A 20219-nucleotide genomic window follows, 5' to 3' on the forward strand; every position below is an offset into this window, starting at 1 on the left:
GGAGGGTGGAAGGGATAATGTGGGGATAACAGATGATATAAATGTTAAATGTTCTCTTAACCAGGTCAGGCAGTCCTGTGGCCAGTGTTAGGCTCCAGACTACCAAAGGTTTTCATTTCAGATCTGCTGAGTGGACCATCATTACAGTGGACATCTCAAGCCCCTTAATTGACATGACGGTTTGCCACATGGAGAGTGAGTATTTTGTTGTGGGAGACACAGCACACACACCTTTAGAAATTGAAATAGCTCCTATGATCATGAAGGGGAAAATATCCAGTGTTATAATATTAGCCCGTTGCTCTCAAGCACCTTTCTATTTGTGTGAGGGGCAAGTACTGGCCCAAGCCTTTCCTATTCCAGCAGACATCACAGCAGATGATAAGTCACCAGAGGTTTACTGGGCAGAAACAGTAAAGGAGGAAAAACCTTCTCTAGCATGCAACATGACACATGGATCAGATCACCTACACGTCCAGGGTGTTCTGGACACGGGATCAGACGTGACCATTATTCCTGAAAAACTTTGGCCTTCACATTGGGAATTGCAACCTGTAGCTGGGCAGCTCCAGGGTATAGGAGGAGTTAAATTGGCAAAAATATCAAAACGCACTGTACAAATTGAGGGACCGGACGGCAAATTGGCCAGTGTTCGTCCGTTTGTAATTGATTACAAATGTCCCTTGTGGGGGAGGGATTCCATGTCACAGTGGGGAGTTAAAATGATAATTCCAAAAACCCCTCAAGATTTTTTGGAAGCAGCCACGGTAGACTGCCAAGTCCAAAAGCTAACATGGCTAAGTGACACACCTATTTGGACAACACAGTGGCCGCTGAAAAAGGAAAAGTTACTGGCACTTGAAAAACTTGTAGAGGAACAATTGGCAAAAAATCATATAGAAGAAACACTTAGTCCCTGGAATTCTCCAGTCTTTGTAGTGAAAAAACCAGGGAAAGACAAATGGAGATTGTTGCATGACCTTAGGGAAATAAATAAAGTAATTCAGGACATGGGGTCTCCTCAACTTGGAATGCCTAGTCCTAGCATGTTACCTAGAGACTGGCAATTGGCAGTTTTAGACATCAAAGATTGCTTTTTCCAAATCCCATTACACCCTGAAGATGCTCCCAGGTTTGCATTCTCAGTGCCATCATTGAACAGAGAGGCTCCAATGAAGAGATACCACTGGAAAGTGCTTCCACAGGGCATGAAGTGTAGTCCTGCTATCTGTCAGTGGTATGTAGCTTCATTGTTGTCTCCTGTGCGTGCACAAAGCAGGGAAGCTATAATCCTACACTACATGGATGATGTGCTGGTGTGTGCTCCTGACAATTCCATACTCCAACACACGCATGACCTAGTAGTTAAAGTTTTAACCTCTGCTGGATTTCAATTACAGGAAAACAAAGTTCAAAGGATGCCACCTTGGAAATATTTGGGCCTACAGATTACAGCCAGGAACCATTGTTCCACAGAAATTACAAATTAATTGTAACCCTAAAACTCTTGCAGATCTTCACTCTCTGTGTGGGTCATTGAACTGGGTAAGACCTTGGTTAGGCCTCACTAATGAGGACTTACAACCCCTTTTTAATTTATTGAAAGGGGAGACGGAGCTACTGTCTCCCAGAGAGCTGACACCTGAGGCTAAAGCTGCAATTGAAAAGGTACAGCAAGCCCTGTCTGAAAGGCAGGCTCACCGCTACCAGCCTGAACTACCTTTCAAATTCATTGTTTTGGGAAAACAGCCACATTTACATGGGTTAATATTTCAGTGGATTGAGGGGCAGAGAAACTCACTCTTAATCATAGAGTGGGTCTTCCTCTCCCACCAAAGATCCAAAACTATCACACAACCACAGGAGCTTATGGCTCAGTTGATTCAAAAAGCAAGAATGAGGCTGCGTGAACTGTCTGGGTCTGACTTCACATGTATTCACCTGCCAATTAAACTTTCTATGGAGGGAAAAAACTCTCCTGAAAGGCTAACAAAAGAAATGTTTGAGCATTTGTTACAGAGCAATGCCAGCCTCCAGATATCTCTGGATAGCTACACTGGACAGATATCTGTTCACAGCCCAGCTCATAAGTTGTTCAATGAGGAATTCCACCTCATCCCTCGTGAAAAGAGAAGCAGGAGGCCGCTTCAGGCACTCACAGTGTTCACAGATGCATCGGGGGCCTCCCATAAGTCGGTGATGACTTGGAGAAATCCTCAGACTCAGCATTGGGAAGCTAATGTTAAGTTTGTGGAGGGGTCACCCCAGATTGCAGAACTGGCTGCAGCTGTGAGAGCCTTTGAGCAGTTTTCAGAGCCTTTTAACCTGGTAACAGATTCAGCTTATGTTGCTGGGGTAGTATCCAGGGCGGAGCAGGCAGTGCTCAAAGATATCAATAATGAGCAGCTCTTTAGACTGCTGTCAAAACTAATCTATTTGATTTCACACAGAGAACATCCTTTCTATGTAATGCATGTGAGGTCACACACGGAACTGCCAGGTGAAATCTCAGAAGGGAACCAAATGGCAGACACCCTTGCAGCTCCAGTTGAAAAGGCACGCCTTCCTGACATTTTCCAACAGGCAAAACTGAGCCACCAGCAGTACCACCAGAATGCAGCAGGTTTGGTCTGTCAGTTCCAGCTAACACGGAGTCAGGCCAAGGCTATTGTAGCCACCTATCCCAGCTGCCAGCTCCAGGCCATGCCATCACTGGGTGTGGGGGTTAATCCCCGGGGCCTAGGCAGCTGTGAGGTGTGGCAGACAGACATCACACACATTCCTAGTTTTGGACGCCTCAAATATGTTCATGTGAGTATAGACACATATTCAGGTGCCGTTTATGCATCCGCACATGCAGGGGAAAAGGCTGTACATGTAAAACAACACCTAGTGCAAGCCTTCTCAGTGTTGGGGATCCCTAAAGAAATAAAAACAGATAATGGACCAGCATACACATCCAAGGAGTTCCTGGAATTTGTCCAGCAGTGGGGACTGGGACATAAAACAGGCATCCCCCACTCCCCTACAGGCCAAGCAGTGGTTGAACGCACACACCAGACACTAAAACAGGTTCTAGCTAGGCAAAACAGTTCAACTGTGTGGATGTCTCCCCAGCAAAAGCTCTGTAAAGCTCTGTTCACAATCAATTTCTTGAATTGTTCGTTTGAAACCATGACACCTCCTGTGGTCCGTCATTTTAACAGCAGTAAACAGTTTAAATTGTCTCAGCATCCGCCAGTTTTGATTAGGGATCCAGAAACATGGGAAACCAGGGGTCCCTATGAGCTAGTAACCTGGGGAAGGGGCTATGCATGTGTGTCAACCCCCTCAGGCCCTCGATGGATTCCCCAAAAGTGGGTTAAACCTTTTGTTCCCAAAACTCCAGCCGCAGCAGAAGGAGATGAGAAGCAAGTAACCACTGCTTCGAAAAGAAGACGCCGCAGAGGGAAAGGAAACAAAAACCTCATAAAGGAATACCCTCTGGCAGAAAAGGACTTATAACATGTTTTAAAATGTTTGTTTTTCCTTTTAGAAGAAAGCTACCCTCCAGTTAACCCTGTGTCCTGTTAGCTTTAAACAGTTTGGCAGCTGCGTGGATCATCCCTCAGAAAACATATGCCTGTCCTCTGCAGCAGCAACAGACCCTATGTCAACCTGCCTGGAATGCCAGGGATTTGAAGGACTTTGCTGCATGAACCTGACTGCAAGAGCTCCTAAATGTCCACGCTGCTCTGCAAGAAACAAAGGACTGGCTTAATAAAATGTTCAAGGACTGGGGGTTTTCTGGGTGGTGGACTTCCATAGTCAAAACCATTATGTTATTTGTTGTTATTCTTTTCCTTGTAGCAATAGCATTTGGTATCCTACGTCATTTAATATTTAAAGCCATTAATGGTATAATTTCTTCTACCTCAGCAGGCAATCATATAGAGATGGCAAATATAAAACAATCTAATTCTCCTGCTTATCACAAATGGTGGGCAAACTAATAAATTCAGACTAGAATTAGTTTAATATCATCCCCCTACTTAAAAAACAAAAAAAGGGGAGATGTTGTAATTCAGTATTTGAGGTATAAGAAATTATATCAAGGTATTCTGTAACCTCCTTCCTGCAAACCCCAGTTCCTGTCTTCCTTTCCGGTCCTGTGACCTTCCCCTGTGTCCTTGTACCCACCGGGGGTCGGGTATTCCGGCCCCTGTCCCGTCTGTGTCTTCATCCCACTGGCAGCTAGCCAAGGCCACTCCCATTCCCCTCTCCTGAATACCTGTTCCCCAGAGAAACTCGGCCTCTTTCCGGCCATACCATCGCCATGCAATAAACTGGGACTGAAAGAGCCTCTTTGTATCCTTCTCCATCCATGATGCGATACTTTGTCTGATCTTAAATAATTAGGAAATAGACACAGTATAACAGCATCAGCCTAATGGAAACCAGGTGCCACTGGGACATCTCCGCCCATGGAGGATGCAAGTGTCCATTGTGACAGAGCACAGCCTCATGAATCACAGGAGAGCACAGTGACACAATGGCATCTTGGGGAGCCTGAATTGTTAAAACCTCTATGTTCACGGACAAAACTCCCTAACTAGTTAAAGTTAGAAAGTGGTCTGTTTATTAAGATGCAAGCGGGCTGCACAGGAGTTGACCCCTTGAGACATGGCAGCCTCATACAAGGTTCCTTGCCTTCTATTTATTTCCCAAAATCTTACATTCTATGCATATACAGAACCCCAGCACTTCTTATCCCCACTCCGTATTAAAGTGAGGCTATTAGTCCTTCACGTGTGCACAATTCTACCCTTGAGTTGGATAAGTGGTCTCAAATTGGGTCAGTGGTCTTGAAAGATGAAGTAAGAAAAGTCTTCATCAGGTCTCCTTGATCTTTTGGCACAATCTGAGGTTCTCTGCTTCATGATGGATTGGTATGAAGTTCAGGAATTAGCCATTGTTCTACTGGTTTCAACCTGTTCTTACAGTGGTTCACTTACTCCATCTCTTTCTATAAATGAAACTGAAACAAGCCCATAATTCGAAACAATACCTCTATTATGTTTAGTTTAAGCACCTAATAATCATTAACCTAACACTTGTTTATCTAACTTACACCCTGATCAATATGAATTCCTTCTAACCCTGAATTAATATTTTAACTCTTTAAAATCATGATTCAAACCAAGTGTTAATTGTAAACACAGTGATTACTCATGAAAGCCAGGAGACCATTATGACACAGTAGAATCCCATGGGATCAAGACTAAATTGATACAAAGAGGGACCTCATGGAACCCAGGAGACCATTGTAACACCGTGGAATCTTATGGATTCAAGTGTCCACAGTTTCACAGCACAGCCTCAGAGAGCACTGGAAGCCATTGTGTCACAATGGAGAAACGTGGAACAAAGACTGCGTAGTGACACTGCAGGGCCTCATGGAATCTGAGAGACCATTGTGATGGAATGGAAACTCATGGATTCAAGTATTCACTGTTCCACAGTGTGACCTCATGGAACCAAGGAGACCATTAAGGTGGATTAGAATCTCAAGGAAACAAGAGCTAATTGTCAACCTATTACCAATAAGTAAGACACACATAAACAGCAAGGTTGGAAAAGACCTTGGAGATCATCAAGTCCAACCTGTGCCCTGACACCACCTTGTCTCCCTGAGCCTCTTCATCTCCACCATAAACAGCCCCAGCTCCTTCAGCTGCTCCTCACAGGACTTGTGTTCCGGACCTCTCACCAGCTCTGTAGCCCTTCTCTGGACATGCTCCAGCCCCTCCATGTCCTTCCTAAATTTGGGGGCCTCTTGGCTCCATGAGGCCTCCAAGTGCCACCATGAATTCCTTGGTGCTGCAGTGTCATAATGGAGTCCTTGTTCCACAAGATCCTGCAGTGTCACGAGGGACCCTTGGTTCCATGGGGCACCACAGTGTCACAGTTGTTCCCTTAGTTCCAAGAGTCCTTGCAGTGGAACAATGGCCCCTTTGTTCCATTGTGCCCCAGGCTCTCACAAGGCTCTCCTTGGTTCTGCAGTGGCACAGTGGCCCCTTGGTTCCACAAGGCCCTGCAGTGTCACAGTGGCCTCTGTGGTTCCACCAGGACCCAGACTGTCACAATGGACTCCTGGCTTCCATGTAGCCCCACAGTGTCACAGTGGCCCCTTGGCTCTGTGGTGCCATGTTGTACACAGTGTCACTCTCGTCCTCTCAGTTCCACGAGGCCCTGCAGTGTCACAATGGCCCCTTGCTGCACCAGAGCCCTGCAGTGTCACAATCATCACAGAATCACCCAGGCTGGAAAAGACCTTTGAGAGCATCAAGTCCAACCTGTGACTTAAAACTACCTTGTCCTCCAGACCATGGCACTCAGTGCCACATACAGTCTATGCTGAAATACTTCCACGGACAGTGAGTCACCCACCTGTCTGGGCAGCCCAATCCTATGCCCAATCACACTCTTTGTGAAGAATATTTCCTAATGTCCAGCCTAAACATCTTCTGTTGCAGCTTCTGGTTATCTCTATTTTCCTGTGACTGTTCTCTGGGAAAAGAGCCTGACCCCAGCCCAGCTGCACCCTCCTGTCAGGGAGCTATAGAGAGAGATGAGGTCTCCCTGAGCCTCCTCTTCTCCAGGATAAACAACCCCAGCTACCTCAGCTTCTCCTCATGGAACTTGTGTTCCAGACCCCTCACCAGCCTTGTTGCCCTTCTCTGGACATGCTCCAGTCTCTCCATGTCCTTCCTAAATTGGGGGGCCCAGAACTGGACACAGAACTCGAGGTACTGCCAAACCAGCGCTGAGCACAGGGGAAGAATCACTGCCCTGGTCCTGCTGGCCACACCATTTCTAATCCATAGGAATCCCAGGGGTTGGATGGGGGAAATTGTGGCGAGGTGGTTTGGACAAAGTGTGATTTGATTGCGAGCCATGAAGAGTCTTGGCTTTCATGTCTATCCAGACTGCATTAGAAGGTGCTGGGTGTCAACATCTACTGGACATTGCTTGATATAAACCTATAAACAGGAAAATACAACAAAACAAAATAGATTTCTCTCTGCATTGTTTTCAAGATAGTATATTAACTTGGAATATACTTTTGAAGTCTTTCTAAGTAACCACAGAAGAATTGAAAACTTAAATTATTGTTAGTGTCTTTTCATGTTTGGGTGTTTTGAACAAGTATTTCTGAGTGTTTCTCATTTACTTCCCATCCTGAAGAGCTCAAGGAAGAATACACCTCCAGAGTAGGAAAATTCATCAGCAAACTTCAAATTTCTGAGGATCCATCCTCATCAGAGCAGGAAGGAACAGCAATGGGCACAGCTTTGTGGCTGCCCCAGCTCTGGGATGGGCCCTGGGCCTGGAGCAGGAGCAGCTCTGCAGGGCCCCAAGGCCAGGGCTGTTGTGCTGGCCTGGGCAGATGGGATGGCAGCAGGGGCTGCAGAGCTCTCAGGAGCTCAGGGAGAGGGGAGCAGGGCACACAGGGAGCCTCCTTTTGCCTTGGCCAAGCACCTTCCCAATGACCACCCCAAATGGCCACACACACTGACCACCCCCACTGCCCAATCCTTCTGACCACTACCCATAGACCACCCAACTGAACAAACTGACTGACCACCCAACTGACCATACCCTGACTGACCACATGCCACTGAGCACATCCACTGGCCATACCAAATAACCACACTCCCACAGACCACATCCACTGACCTCTTCCACTGACCACCCCCATGACCATGCCCACTGACTGCACCCACCTACCACACCAACTGACCACTCCACTGATCACACCAACTGACCACACCCCAGTGACACACCAACTATCCACATCCACTGACTGCCACCCATTGAGCACACCACTGACCATCCCCAACAATCACCCCCAATGACCACACCCACTGACTGCACCCACTGATGGCACCCACTGACCAAACCCACTGCCTAGACGTCAATGCCCACACCCCATTGCCCACTCCCATCGACAGTACCCACTGACCAAACACAGTGACCATCCCCACTGACCAAACCACATGGACTTGCCCAATGACCACACCCACTGACAACACCCTTGGTCCACACACCACTGCCTACACCCCACTGACCACACTCACTCACCATATCCAGTGACCACTCCGCCACTGATGGCACCCAATGACCCCACCCATTGACCACCATCCATCACCACACCAATTGACCACCCAACTGACCACACCTACTTACTACCCCCCCCACCGACATCCCAACTGACCACATCCACTGACCACAGCTACCGACCACACCACAATGGTTAAAACCTGTGCCCAGACACCAATGTCGACAACTCACTTACCACAGCCACTGAAACACAACTGACTACACTGCCACTGACCACAACCACTGACCACAAATCTCTGACCACCCAAACTGACCAAACGCCACTGACCACCTCCATGGACCACAATGACCACACCTTAATTGCCCACACCCACACACTGCTCTCACTGACCATATCACAATGACCACCCACAGCCCATACCCACTGACCGCCCAAACTGGCAAAACACACTGACCGCTCTCCACTGATCACACCCACTGACCACGCCTTACTGACCATCCTCCAGCAACCTTCAAACTAACTGCACCTACTGTCCACACCTCACTGACCACAACCACTGACCACACCTTCTGCCCACACCCATTTCCCATAGCCACTGGCCACATCCACTGCCCACATCCCCCTGCCCACCCAACTCACCACATTCCCTTCCCAAGGGCCAGGGGACAAGGTCCAGCAGCTGTGCTGGTTCTGCAGAGCCACAACAGCCCCTGGTTCCATGAGTTTCTGTACTGTCAGCAGCAGTTCCTTGGTTCCAATGATGGCCTGCTGGGTCACAGTGGATGTTTGGTTTCATGAAGTTCTGCAGTGTCACCATGGCCTACCTCGTTCCATGAGCTTCCCTGGTACCAAAATGGACTCCTTGGATGGGCAGGGTAACAATGGACCATTGGCTCCATGCAGCCCCACTGGGTCACCATGGACTCCTTGGTTCCATGAGGTTCTGGTGGTGTTGCCATGGTCTCCTTGGATCCACAGTGTCACAATGAACCACTGGATCCACGTGGCCCTGCTGTGTCACAATGGGCCCTTGGTTCCATGGGAACCAAGTGTCACAATTGACTCCTTGCTTCCATGGAGCCCCTCAGAGTCAAAATGGCCCCTTCACTCCATGAGGAATACAAGAACTTAGTAGAAACCTAGTGAGAATATCCAGGTTAACGCAGCTGGGAACATCTGTCTGCATTCAAAAGAGGAGTTAAAGCTGAGAATGGCACCAGCAATTTCCATCTGCAACAGAGATCCAGGGAAAGGACAGGGACAGAGTATTCAGCTGAAAGACTCAGAGAATTCTGCTTACAGAAGTCATTTCTAGTCACACTGTCCCTTGTGGAATGGTGACATCATTCCAGGCAGCCTGTACTGAGCATGTGGTTTCTCAGTGGGGCTTGCTGTTCAGAAAACCTGCTCAGGCTTTTTCATTATTCCTTACAAAGAGGAAAACTTCTCCTGTGCCTGTGTGCAGGCAGAGCCCTGAGGAGAGCAGGTGGGACATGGTGTAATGGCCTGGGACACCCAGCTGCAGAGCTCAGGGGACAAGGTTCTGGTGCAGGGCACAGGGATGTCAGTCCCAGGTGGGCGATGTCAGACATGGTGAGGCTGGGGGTGAGGAGCAGGTTGTCCAAACAGGGTCAGCCAGAAAGGGGCTCATTCTCCTTTGTGCCCAGAACTCTTAATGAGACATTCATCCTCAAGATCACTTGGAGAATGCTTCTATGACCTCTTCAATGAACTGAAAAGTAAAAAAAACCACACTTGATTAAAGAAAAAAAGTCATGAGGTGCACTTTGAAATCGTCCTCCTTACCAGAACTTTAAAGTGACTGCAAGTAGCTCCACAAGCCCTGGAGACTTGAAGACAAAGGAAGGAAAACAAAGAGCTCCCAAGGGCTTTCTGTATTTTAATGATCGCCACAGTGAATTTGCGGCTGAGTCCAGGATCCCCAGGCACTGAGAGAAGGTTGAAGAAGCTGCTCAAGGAGTCAGAAGCAAAACTCCAAGTCCCTTGGAGCATCCCTGGCCCCACGAGGGCAGGGACTGCCAAAGGGTCCCCAGGGACTGGTGAGAGCAGATCCTTGAGGGCAGGATTGCAGGAGCCAAAGGCTGTGAGCAGGAACTGCAATGCTGAGCAAGGCCTGGGCTGGTTGGAGGCAGCAGAAAGGCCAAGGCCTGAGCCCAGGCCTGGCCCAGCAGGGCCTGTCCCTCACGGGTGGCTCGGGGCTGTTCCTGGGGCACTGGGATGGGAGGGGCAGCAAGGACAAATGGCACCAACCTGTGTGACACTGCAGATGCTCATGGAACCCAGGGCCAGTGTGACACAGCAGGGCCTCATGGAAACAAGAGGCCATTGTGAGCCTGCGGGGTTGTAACACCCCAGAACACTGAAATGCTGGGGGTGACCAAAGGTTCCTTTACTCAAGTTTGGCGCATAGGAGAAATCCCAGCCAGATATTCTCAAGAAATGAAAATGGCACAAAAATTTTACTAGTTAAGTAGAGAAAATCAACAAAGTTTGGAAAAAGCATTTAATACAACATCCAATTCAACATAAAAGACTTATCGAAGCATGACCCTCATTAACTTAGCTGAATTAACCTAGAAACCTTTAAACATATAAGTTGTTGACATACCCAAAACTGTTCGATATAAAGAGCATTAGAAGAAGATGAAAGACAGAGAGACAGAAAGACAGAAGCTCTGTAGAAAGACACACATATGGCTACCAACTCCTTGGGTTGCAGTATAGGTGAGACAGAAACCCAAACACAAGGCAGGGCCCAAACCACAGGCTGAATCCACACTCCATCTTTTAAACCCCTTGGCTGTTTTGGGCACTCCCCTTAGGTGGTACTTTTAGTTGCTTGGCCAATCAGAGTCAGGGTTATCCCCACCCATTGTGGGATTGATTGACAGCTCATCCAATCAGCACTGAGTGAACACTGCACCACTGTTTGATTGACAGCTGTTCCAGGCCATGGCTGAGGGCAGGCCTCTCTCCCGCCATAATCCAAGGCCTGATCTGCCCTAGGCCCCACACGGGCACTCTGAGCATCCCAAGGGTGTCTGGGACATCGATCTCATCCAGCCTCTGACAGCGACCATGGTGACACTGCAGAACCTCATGGAACCAAGGGGCCGTGGTGACACCGTGGGGTCCACAGTGTCACAGAGGAGCCGTTGTGACACAGCAGGACCGCATGGAGCCGAGGGGCCATGGTGACACTTCAGGGCTTTGTGGAACCAAGAACCCATTGTGACATTGCAAAGTGTCATGGAAGCACGGGGCCATTGCGACACTTCAGAACCAAGGAGAATATTGTGGCACTGTGGGGTCCCATGGAACCAAGGGAACATGGAACAGGTCTGGCTGGCTGGGCCTCCCAGGGGACACCTGACAGGTCTGGCTGACCTTGGCATGACGAGGCTGCTGCTCATCTGCTGCTGAAGCACCGGGGCTCTGTGCTTTCCTTCCTATGGAAAAGAACCGTCCTTCTCCCTGAGTTGGAATGCGGCTGTTGCCATTTGATTCAATAAACTGTATTAAGATAGTAGTGAACCTTAATAATTGACATTAATTGACATTAGTAGTAGTCATGCTAAGGCTTGGTAGGCCGCATGTAACCTGCAGATGAACTATTATAGCAGATTTTGTAATGTAAGCAGTGTAGTTAAGAGATAATCACTTATCTTAAGGAGTGTATCCATTTATCTAGGGAATGTACCTTTTGGCAGAAACTTAAATGTCAGAGAGATTATTGTACCAGGTAGTGAGAATGAAGTAAGAATTTGTTATGATGAAGAAATCATGTAAAGAAACATATAAAAACCCTGTGAATTTTCTGTGAGATGGGGCTCTGTCTTTGGACGCTAGTCCACAGGCTCCCGGGCCCTCAAAAAAGCACCGCATAAACGACTTCGGTTGTTTGTGTTTTCTTCGGATCGGGCAACAGTTTTCTGGCGACCGCGGCAGGACTCCGGAGGTGGCTGGGGCGGTTCGCATTCTGATCCACTCCACGCCGGCACCGAGTGATTCTCGGGGAGTCATCGGTTCGTGCCCGACCCCTGCGCCTGGCGGACGACTGCGAAAGGTAAGCCCGAAGGTGCTTTATTTTCTGGTTCTGGTTTGGGTGCCTGCCCATAAGATGAGGCGGCGATCCTTGCAGGGTTGGGCTAAGACGTCTGGTTGGTCTGGTAAGCCTAGGCGCCGGCTGTCAGACGCGGCCAAAGCTGCGCAGGTCCGGCACTTGCCCCTCGCGGCATCGAGAAGCGGCAAGTTGGATTGGTCTGGTATTGGTCTGGTATTTATTTATTTATTTATTTTTGTTGTGTGAGTATGAGTATGTGGTATGATTGATTCTGTTAAACTGTCAATATTGATTGTGGTTATTATTGTTTTGTACGTTGCTGCATATTGGTTGTTGCAATCGGTTGTCGAGTTGTTGTACAGTTGTAACTGAAACTGGTTCAAAATGCCATTCAAGGCACTTAAGTTCAGTTCACTAAGGGTATACCCAAAAATACTCCGTTAGGATGTTTTTTGAAGAGGTGGAAAAGTGAAGGGTTTTTCCAGGAGATGAGTAAGGATAAGATGATCGATTATTGTAAACATTGGTGGCTAGAATATGAGCGAGAAGGGCTGTCATGGCCAGAAAATGGTACTGTGGATTATGATACCCTGAATTCATTAATGCAGTATTTGAAGGAAAATGAAAAATGGGATGAGGTACAGTATTTAGACTTGTTTTATTTACTGCGCCGTAAAAAGGAGTGGCAGACTGAATGTGGAATAATGGTATTGGAAATGAAAGAATCTGAGTGTGGGGGTTGTAAAGAGAAATCTAAATGTGTTCAGTGCTTAGCCTTAACCTCTCGACCAAAAGAGGATTTGTCTTTAATGGTGTCACACGGTGCGCCTTCCGCTTCACCCCCTCCTGCTGTCTCACCCCTCCCCTGTGTCTCACCCCATTCCTCTTTGTATCCACCGTTACCGGAAAGCAGTGCAGAGGAGGAGGAGGAGGAGGAGGAGGTGGCAAACATAACAGTAGTACCAGGGAATGCTAAAAAGGTTGTTATGCGTCCTCCAACCCCTTCCCCTGTTTCTTCCCAAAATCGGCAAAATACTCCGCTCACGGCACGAACTAAACAGGGACGTAAGATTCATGGGGAACCCCAGCTTATTGCCCCTTTAAGGGAAGCTATGGGACCCCAAGGAGAGAAAGTGCTTGTGAAAGTGCCTTTCTCCCCAGGAGATTTGGTGATTTGGAAGCAGTCAGCAGGCAGTTACCGTGAGAATCCTGAAAGAGTGGCACGGATGGTCAAAATGATTATTATAACCCAGAATCCAGATTGGAATGACATGCAGATTTTGTTAGATACCTTAATGGATTCCACTGAAAAGGAGATGGTGTTGCGGGCAATGAAAGAGCGTGCTTGAGAAATGATTAGGCTGCATTTAGCTGGAGGAACTGTGAATGACTTGATACCGAGTGATGATCCGGGATGGGATCCAAACGAGGGGTGAAGGAAGGGAATCTATCAGGGAATATCAAGAGTTGTTAGTAGAAGGAATCAGGACTGGAATGCCTAAAACACTAAATTAGTCAAAATTGTATTCAGTTAGACAAGATAAGAATGAATCACCTTCGGCGTTTTTAGAGCGACTTAAGGAAACTGCTAGACGCTTCACTGATTTGGAAATTGACAGTGAAGCAGGAAAATTGCAGCTTGCTTTAATCTTTTTAGGTCAGACACAGGAAGACATACGTAAGAAACTGCAGAAATTAGAGGGACATGATACTCGAGATTTGGATAAAATGTTGGAAGTGGCTTGGAAAGTTTATAATAATAGAGAAAAAGAAACGGCCAAGAAACAGCAGGCAAATATATTAGCTATAATCCAGCAAGCCGGTGATAGAGGAAGAGGCAGAGGTGGTTTTGGGCGTGGTCGTGGCTTTGGATGTGGTAGGGCAAGATTCCAGAATGCTGGATTTGGAGAATGGGGGATGGACCCTCCCGGTCCCCAGCAAGGAGGGATTGCTCCCAATCAGTGCGCGTTCTGTCGTCAGATAGGGCACTGGAAAAATGAGTGTCCAGTGAAAGCTGGACTGGGAAGAGTGCCAGGAGGAGTGCCGGGAGGAGTGCCAGTGAATAGTCCAGCAGGTTACCCCATGAATCCAGAAAGTGTCGCCCAAGCATTAGTTTTGGGAAACTATCAGAATCAAAGCTGACTAGAACAGGACTTGAAAGTTAGAATTGATATTGATGGGAAAGAACAAGAATTTACTGTGGATACGGGGGCAACGTATTCGGTTTTAAATAAAAGATTGGGACCTATTAGCAATACTACCATACAGGTAGTAGGGGCCACAGGACAATTGGAAGAAAGACCCTTCTTACAACCACTAAATTTGAAATTTGGAGGGAAGGAATTGGACCATCAGTTCTTGTATATGCCTAATTGCCCCAGGCCATTACTGGGCAGAGATCTATTGTCGTTATTGAATGTCAAAATTATATTTGAGCATGGAAGGGTAAAATTAAAAGTTCCGGGAGAAGAAATTGCTAAATTATTTGTAATAAAGGAAATTGATCCCTCTCCTATCCCCATCGAAGTGGATCAAGCTGTAGTACCTTGGGTATGGGAGACGGGGAACCCTGGAAAATCAAAGGCTGCCCAGCCAGTGGTAATAGAATTAAAAGAAGGAGCTCAGCCAGTCAGAATAAACAATACCCAATTAAATTAGAAGCTAAGAAGGGTGTTGCTCCTTTGATAACTCAGTTTCTGGCACAAGGGATGCTGCAGGAATGTGAATCAGAATTTAATACTCCTATTTTTCCAGTTAAGAAACCAAATGGTAAGTATCGGTTAGTGCAGGATCTAAGGGCAATTAATAATATTGTTAAAGACATTCACCCAGTGGTTGCCAATCCGTATACTCTATTAACATCTGTGTCAGAAAAATTTAAATGGTTTTCTGTTATTGATTTGAAAGATGCTTTCTTCTGCATCCCTCTGGCATTAGAAAGTAGAAAATATTTTGCATTTGAATGGAAAAGTCCTGACACTGGAAGAAAGAGACAGCTCACCTGGTCTCGGCTGCCTCAAGGTTTCAAAAACAGTCCTACGATATTTGGAAATCAATTGGCAAAGGAATTAGAAGAGTGGAAGACTGCTGAGGTAAGAGAGTCACCTTTCTCTTATGTCATTCTCCAGTACGTGGATGATATCTTTCTAGCAACAGAAGAAAAAGGAATGTGTCTGAAATTGACTATTGCTTTGTTGAATATGTTGGGTCAGGCTGGCTACCGAGTGTCAAAAGAGAAAGCACAGTTAATAAAAGAAAGTGTAATATATTTGGGATGTGAAATCACCCAAGGCCAGAGACGGTTGGGAGTCAATCGAGTGGAAGCTATTTGTGCTATTCCCCTTCCCAGGAACCATCAGGAATTAAGGTCTTTTCTGGGAATGGTGGGATGGTGCAGGTTGTGGATTCTGAATTTTGGGCTTCTAGCTAAACCATTATATGAAGCTTTGAAAGAACCACAGCTGAACTAGGATCGACAAAGGAAAAAGGCCTTTGAAGACTTGAAACAGGCCTTGAGAGAAGCTCCGGCATTAGGCCTTCTAGATTTAAATAAAGACTTTCAGTTATATGTGAATGAGAGACAGAAAATAGCACTGGGAGTGCTAGCCCAGAGACTTGGTTCATGGAAACGCCCGGTAGGGTATTTTTCGAAGCAACTAGATGCAGTAAGTGCTGGTTGGCCGTCATGCTTGCGGGCAGTTACGGCCACAGTGATCCTCATCCAGGAGGCCAGGAAATTGACTCTGGGGAGGAAAATAGAGGTATTTGTGCCTCACATGGTACTGGCAGTTTTGGAACAAAAGGGGGGTCACTGGCTTTCGTCCAGCAGGATGCTACAATACCAAGCAATTCTGAGAGAACAGGATGATGTGGATCTGAAAATGACTAATCACGTTAACCCAGCAGAATTTCTCCGCAGTGAGCAGGAAGAAGGAGAACTAGCACATGACTGCATGGAGGTGATTGAACAGGTGTATGCCAGCCGAATTGATTTGAAAGATGTCCCAATGGAAAACCCGGATTGGGAACTGTTTACCGACGGGTCCAGCTTTGTGGAAAATGGTACCAGGTATGCGGGATATGCAGTGGTAACAGTTACAACCATAGTAGAGGCAAAGGCCTTGACCCCTGGAACTTCAGCTCAGCGAGCTGAAATCATTGGACTCACTAGGGCCCTAATGCTAAGCTCAGGAAGGAAAGTAAATATATGGACTGATTCTAAATATGCCTTTGGGGTTGTGCACATTCATGGTGCCTTGTGGAAAGAACGAGGGTTGCTGAACTCTCAAGGAACTACTATCAAATATAGAACTGAAATTCTAGCCTTGCTAGATGCAGTACACCAACCTGAAAAGGTCACAGTAATGCATGTGAGAGGTCATCAGAAGGAAGAAGGAAAAATATATCGAGGAAACAGACTGGCTGATATCACAGCACAAGAAGTGGCCAGAGAGGTATGGACCCAAATGGCTTTGATACCCACTAAGGTGAGTCCTGTAACTCCACATTTGATCCAGGAACCAAAGTATTCTCCAGATGATGAAAAACTAGCATCACTGCTGCAAGCGCAAAAGAATGCAACTGGATGGTATATAACAGCCATGGGACAAGTTGTAGTCCCCGTCCGAATTATGAAAGCTATCTTAGAAACTGAACATAATAAATGCCATTGGGGAGCAGAAGCATTGGTAAAATTTCTAAAAAAAGAAGTAATTTCTAACCAGATGTTAACATTGGCAAAACGGGTGAATGCCATGTGTCCAACTTGTTTGAAGAATAACCCAATAGTTAGGAAACAGATCCAGCTAGGGAAATTACTTAAGTGGGGATGTGAATGTAGAAAATTTAATCATACAATTATGGGAAAAGTAGCCGCACTGAGCAGAAGCAATGGAATTAAAAGAGCTGTAAGTTGTACAGACAGTACAATTAGAAGTCCAGGAAATCTCGTTTGGGTAATGGGACATGGACAATGGACCACACATATTCCTATAGATGGGCCTGTAACACAAATCACTCTAGGAGTCCCCACCCTTTGCCCTCTGTGGAAGCAATCAAAATTAAAATCCAACCGGAAGAAAAGAGAAGTAGATGCATTCACTGAGTTAGAGAATGAATGGCACGAGCCTGATGGTGGAGTTAAATTTGGGTGGGCTTTGGAATCACTATTTGCACCTGTAGCCGCCTATAGGAACAGAGAAATGCTGTACAAATTGCTAGGGCAGACTGAGAGATTAGCAGCAGCCACTAAGAGAGGATTCAAAGATATAAATTTGCAATTGCAAGCCACATCCCGAATGACTTTGCAGAATAGGATGGCATTAGATATGCTCTTGTTAAAAGAGCATGGTGTGTGTCAGTATCTAAAAACGAAAATTGACCATTGCTGCATCCATATTCCAAACATGACCATTGAAGTGGAAAAAGATATCTTTCAATTAAAACAACTGAATCCAAAACAAAAGACATTGAAAAGGAAGTACAACATAATTGGATCGGAGAAATTTTTGAATCTTTAGGACTTCAGATTTCTGGATGGGTTTCGTCTGTAATACAGTACATTCTGTTGTTTGCAGTTCTATTATTAATTATTTGGCCAGTGTATAAGTGTGTTTTAGGAGTCATCGAAAAAGAAACAAAACGCACCAGAAGAGTGATAAAAGCCTTGACAAGAACTAACGAGATGCACCTGCCTCCTCCGAAGTATGAAGTTGCTGTCGGGCAAGAAAATCCAGCATTTGAAAGACCCGATGATAACTGAGACTTGAGCATCCTTGCAGAAGACTGAAGAATGCTCAAAAGGGGGGAATTGTTGCCATTTGATTCAATAAACTGTATTAAGATAGTAGTGAACCTTAATAATTGACATTAATTGACATTAGTAGTAGTCATGCTAAGGCTTGGTAGGCCGCATGTAACCTGCAGATGAACTATTATAGCAGATTTTGTAATGTAAGCAGTGTAGTTAAGAGATAATCACTTATCTTAAGGAGTGTATCCATTTATCTAGGGAATGTACCTTTTGGCAGAAACTTAAATGTCAGAGAGATTATTGTACCAGGTAGTGAGAATGAAGTAAGAATTTGTTATGATGAAGAAATCATGTAAAGAAACATATAAAAACCCTGTGAATTTTCTGTGAGATGGGGCTCTGTCTTTGGACGCTAGTCCACAGGCTCCCGGGCCCTCAATAAAGCACCGCATAAACGACTTCGGTTGTTTGTGTTTTCTTCGGATCGGGCAATAGGGCCAAAGCTGATTCCTTATCCAAATTTCCTTATTTACAAAGATTGTCCCCATATGTAAGAGTCCATCTAAAAGCCTCTCATTTGTTCTGCCCAATGACCCTCGCCTGAGGCCTAAAGAACTGCAGTTTAAAGGCCCTTGCCAGGGAAGAGAGGAATGCCAAGTGACTGTTCTCAGGTGGTGCCCATCCCAACCAGGGCCGGTTTGCTCCCACAGGTGTGAGAACAATGGACTGGTCATGGTGCGCTGCTCCTACGCAGGTTACTTGCTGCAGAACTGGGCACAAGGACCGTTGGTGTGCCTGGAGCTTGCCATGGTGCACTGCTCCTACGCAGGCTGTGGGCCTGGAGCTTGCCATGGTGTGCTGCTCCTACGCAGGCCACTTGCACAGCGTCCTGTTTCCACCTGCTTCTTGGAGCAACGATCTCCACATACAATAGTCCATAAATCTTCCCACCTTTTGGCCAGTCGCCCGATGCCTTGGAAAAGACTATAAAAGACACCCTCAAACTAAAGACCCCTGAGATCTCCCCGGACGGCAACGGACATCTATTGGCTGGTTCCACGAGGATCGTCTGCCCGTCTTGGTAGCTATAATCTCTCTGTCACTCTCTCTCTCTCTCTTTCTGTCCCTCAATCTAATTTTGTTGGCACTAAATAAAAGTGCAGCTTTTGCAAAAGTAAACTGGTTTTGTCCCCTGCTGTGTCTTTTGCACTTTGAGATCCCTAAAAGAACCTATCAGGACTCTGCATGTGGTGTGGACCCTGACAAACCCAGGCTGGAAAAGACCTTTGAGAGCATCGAGTCCAACCTGTGACCTAAAACCACCTTGTCACCCAGACCATGGTACTCACTGCCATATCCAATCTATGCTGAAACATTTCCAGAGACGGTGACTCACCCACCTCCTTTGGCAGCCCATTGCAATGCCAAATCACCTCTTTTATGAAGAATATTCCCTAACATCCTCAAAAACGTCCCCAGGTGCAGCTTAAGACTTTGTCCTCTTTTCTTGTCACTGCTCCCTGTGAAAAAAAGCCCAAACCACACTCGCTGAACCCTTCTGTCAGGGACCTATAGAGAGTGATGTGGTCTCAGGTGAGCCTCGTCTCTTCCAGGATAAACAACCCAAGTTCCCTCAGTTCTTCCTCACAGGACTTGTGTTCCAGACCCCTCACCAGCCGTGTTGCCCTTCTCTGGACACACTCCAGTCCCTCCATGTTCTTCTTAAAGAGGGGCCCAGAACTGGACAACAGAACTCGAGGTGCTGCCCAACCAGTGCTGAGCACAGGGGAAAAATCCCTGCCTTGGTCCTGCTGGCCACACCATTCCTGATCCATTGGAGTCCCAGGGGTTGGATGAGGGGACAAAGTGCTATTGATTATCAGCCATGAAGTGTCTTGGCTTTCATGTCAATTCTGACTGCATAAGAAGGTGCTGCAGGTCAATGTCAACCGGAGATTGTGAATATCAGTCTAGAAACAGGAAAACATAACAGGAGAAAACTGTTCTCTCTGCATTGTTTTCGATGTAGTTTATTCACATTGAATGCTCTTCTGAAATCTTTCTAATTAGCCACAGAAGAATTAAAAACTTTACTTACTCCCAGGGGCTTTTCTTGTTTGGGTGTTTTGAACAAATGTTTATGAGCCTTTCACACTGAATTTCTCAATTGAAGAGCTCAAGAAAGAAGTGGTCTCTGTAAAAGTAAAGTTTATCAGCAACCTCCAAGTGGCAGAGGATCCATGCTCATCAGAGCAGGAAGGAACAGCCATGGGCACAGC

The 20219-nt window shown here is 46.5% G+C and overlaps 2 long non-coding RNA genes across 2 annotated transcripts; both read left to right on the forward strand.

Annotated features, from left to right (window-relative positions):
* The first annotated feature begins 11622 nt into the window (after window positions 1-11622).
* LOC130266061 (uncharacterized) lies at window positions 11623-18399 on the forward strand. The gene is made up of 2 exons (XR_008842729.1): window positions 11623-12191; window positions 17807-18399. It is a non-coding gene; the product is annotated as an uncharacterized LOC130266061 (long non-coding RNA).
* Window positions 14831-16251, forward strand: LOC130266063 (uncharacterized). Its single transcript, XR_008842731.1, has 2 exons — window positions 14831-15280; window positions 16108-16251. It is a non-coding gene; the product is annotated as an uncharacterized LOC130266063 (long non-coding RNA).
* Window positions 18400-20219: the final 1820 nt, after the last annotated feature.

The sequence above is a fragment of the Oenanthe melanoleuca genome, unplaced genomic scaffold, assembly GCF_029582105.1.
Source record: "Oenanthe melanoleuca isolate GR-GAL-2019-014 unplaced genomic scaffold, OMel1.0 S001, whole genome shotgun sequence".
NCBI lineage: Eukaryota > Metazoa > Chordata > Aves > Passeriformes > Muscicapidae > Oenanthe > Oenanthe melanoleuca.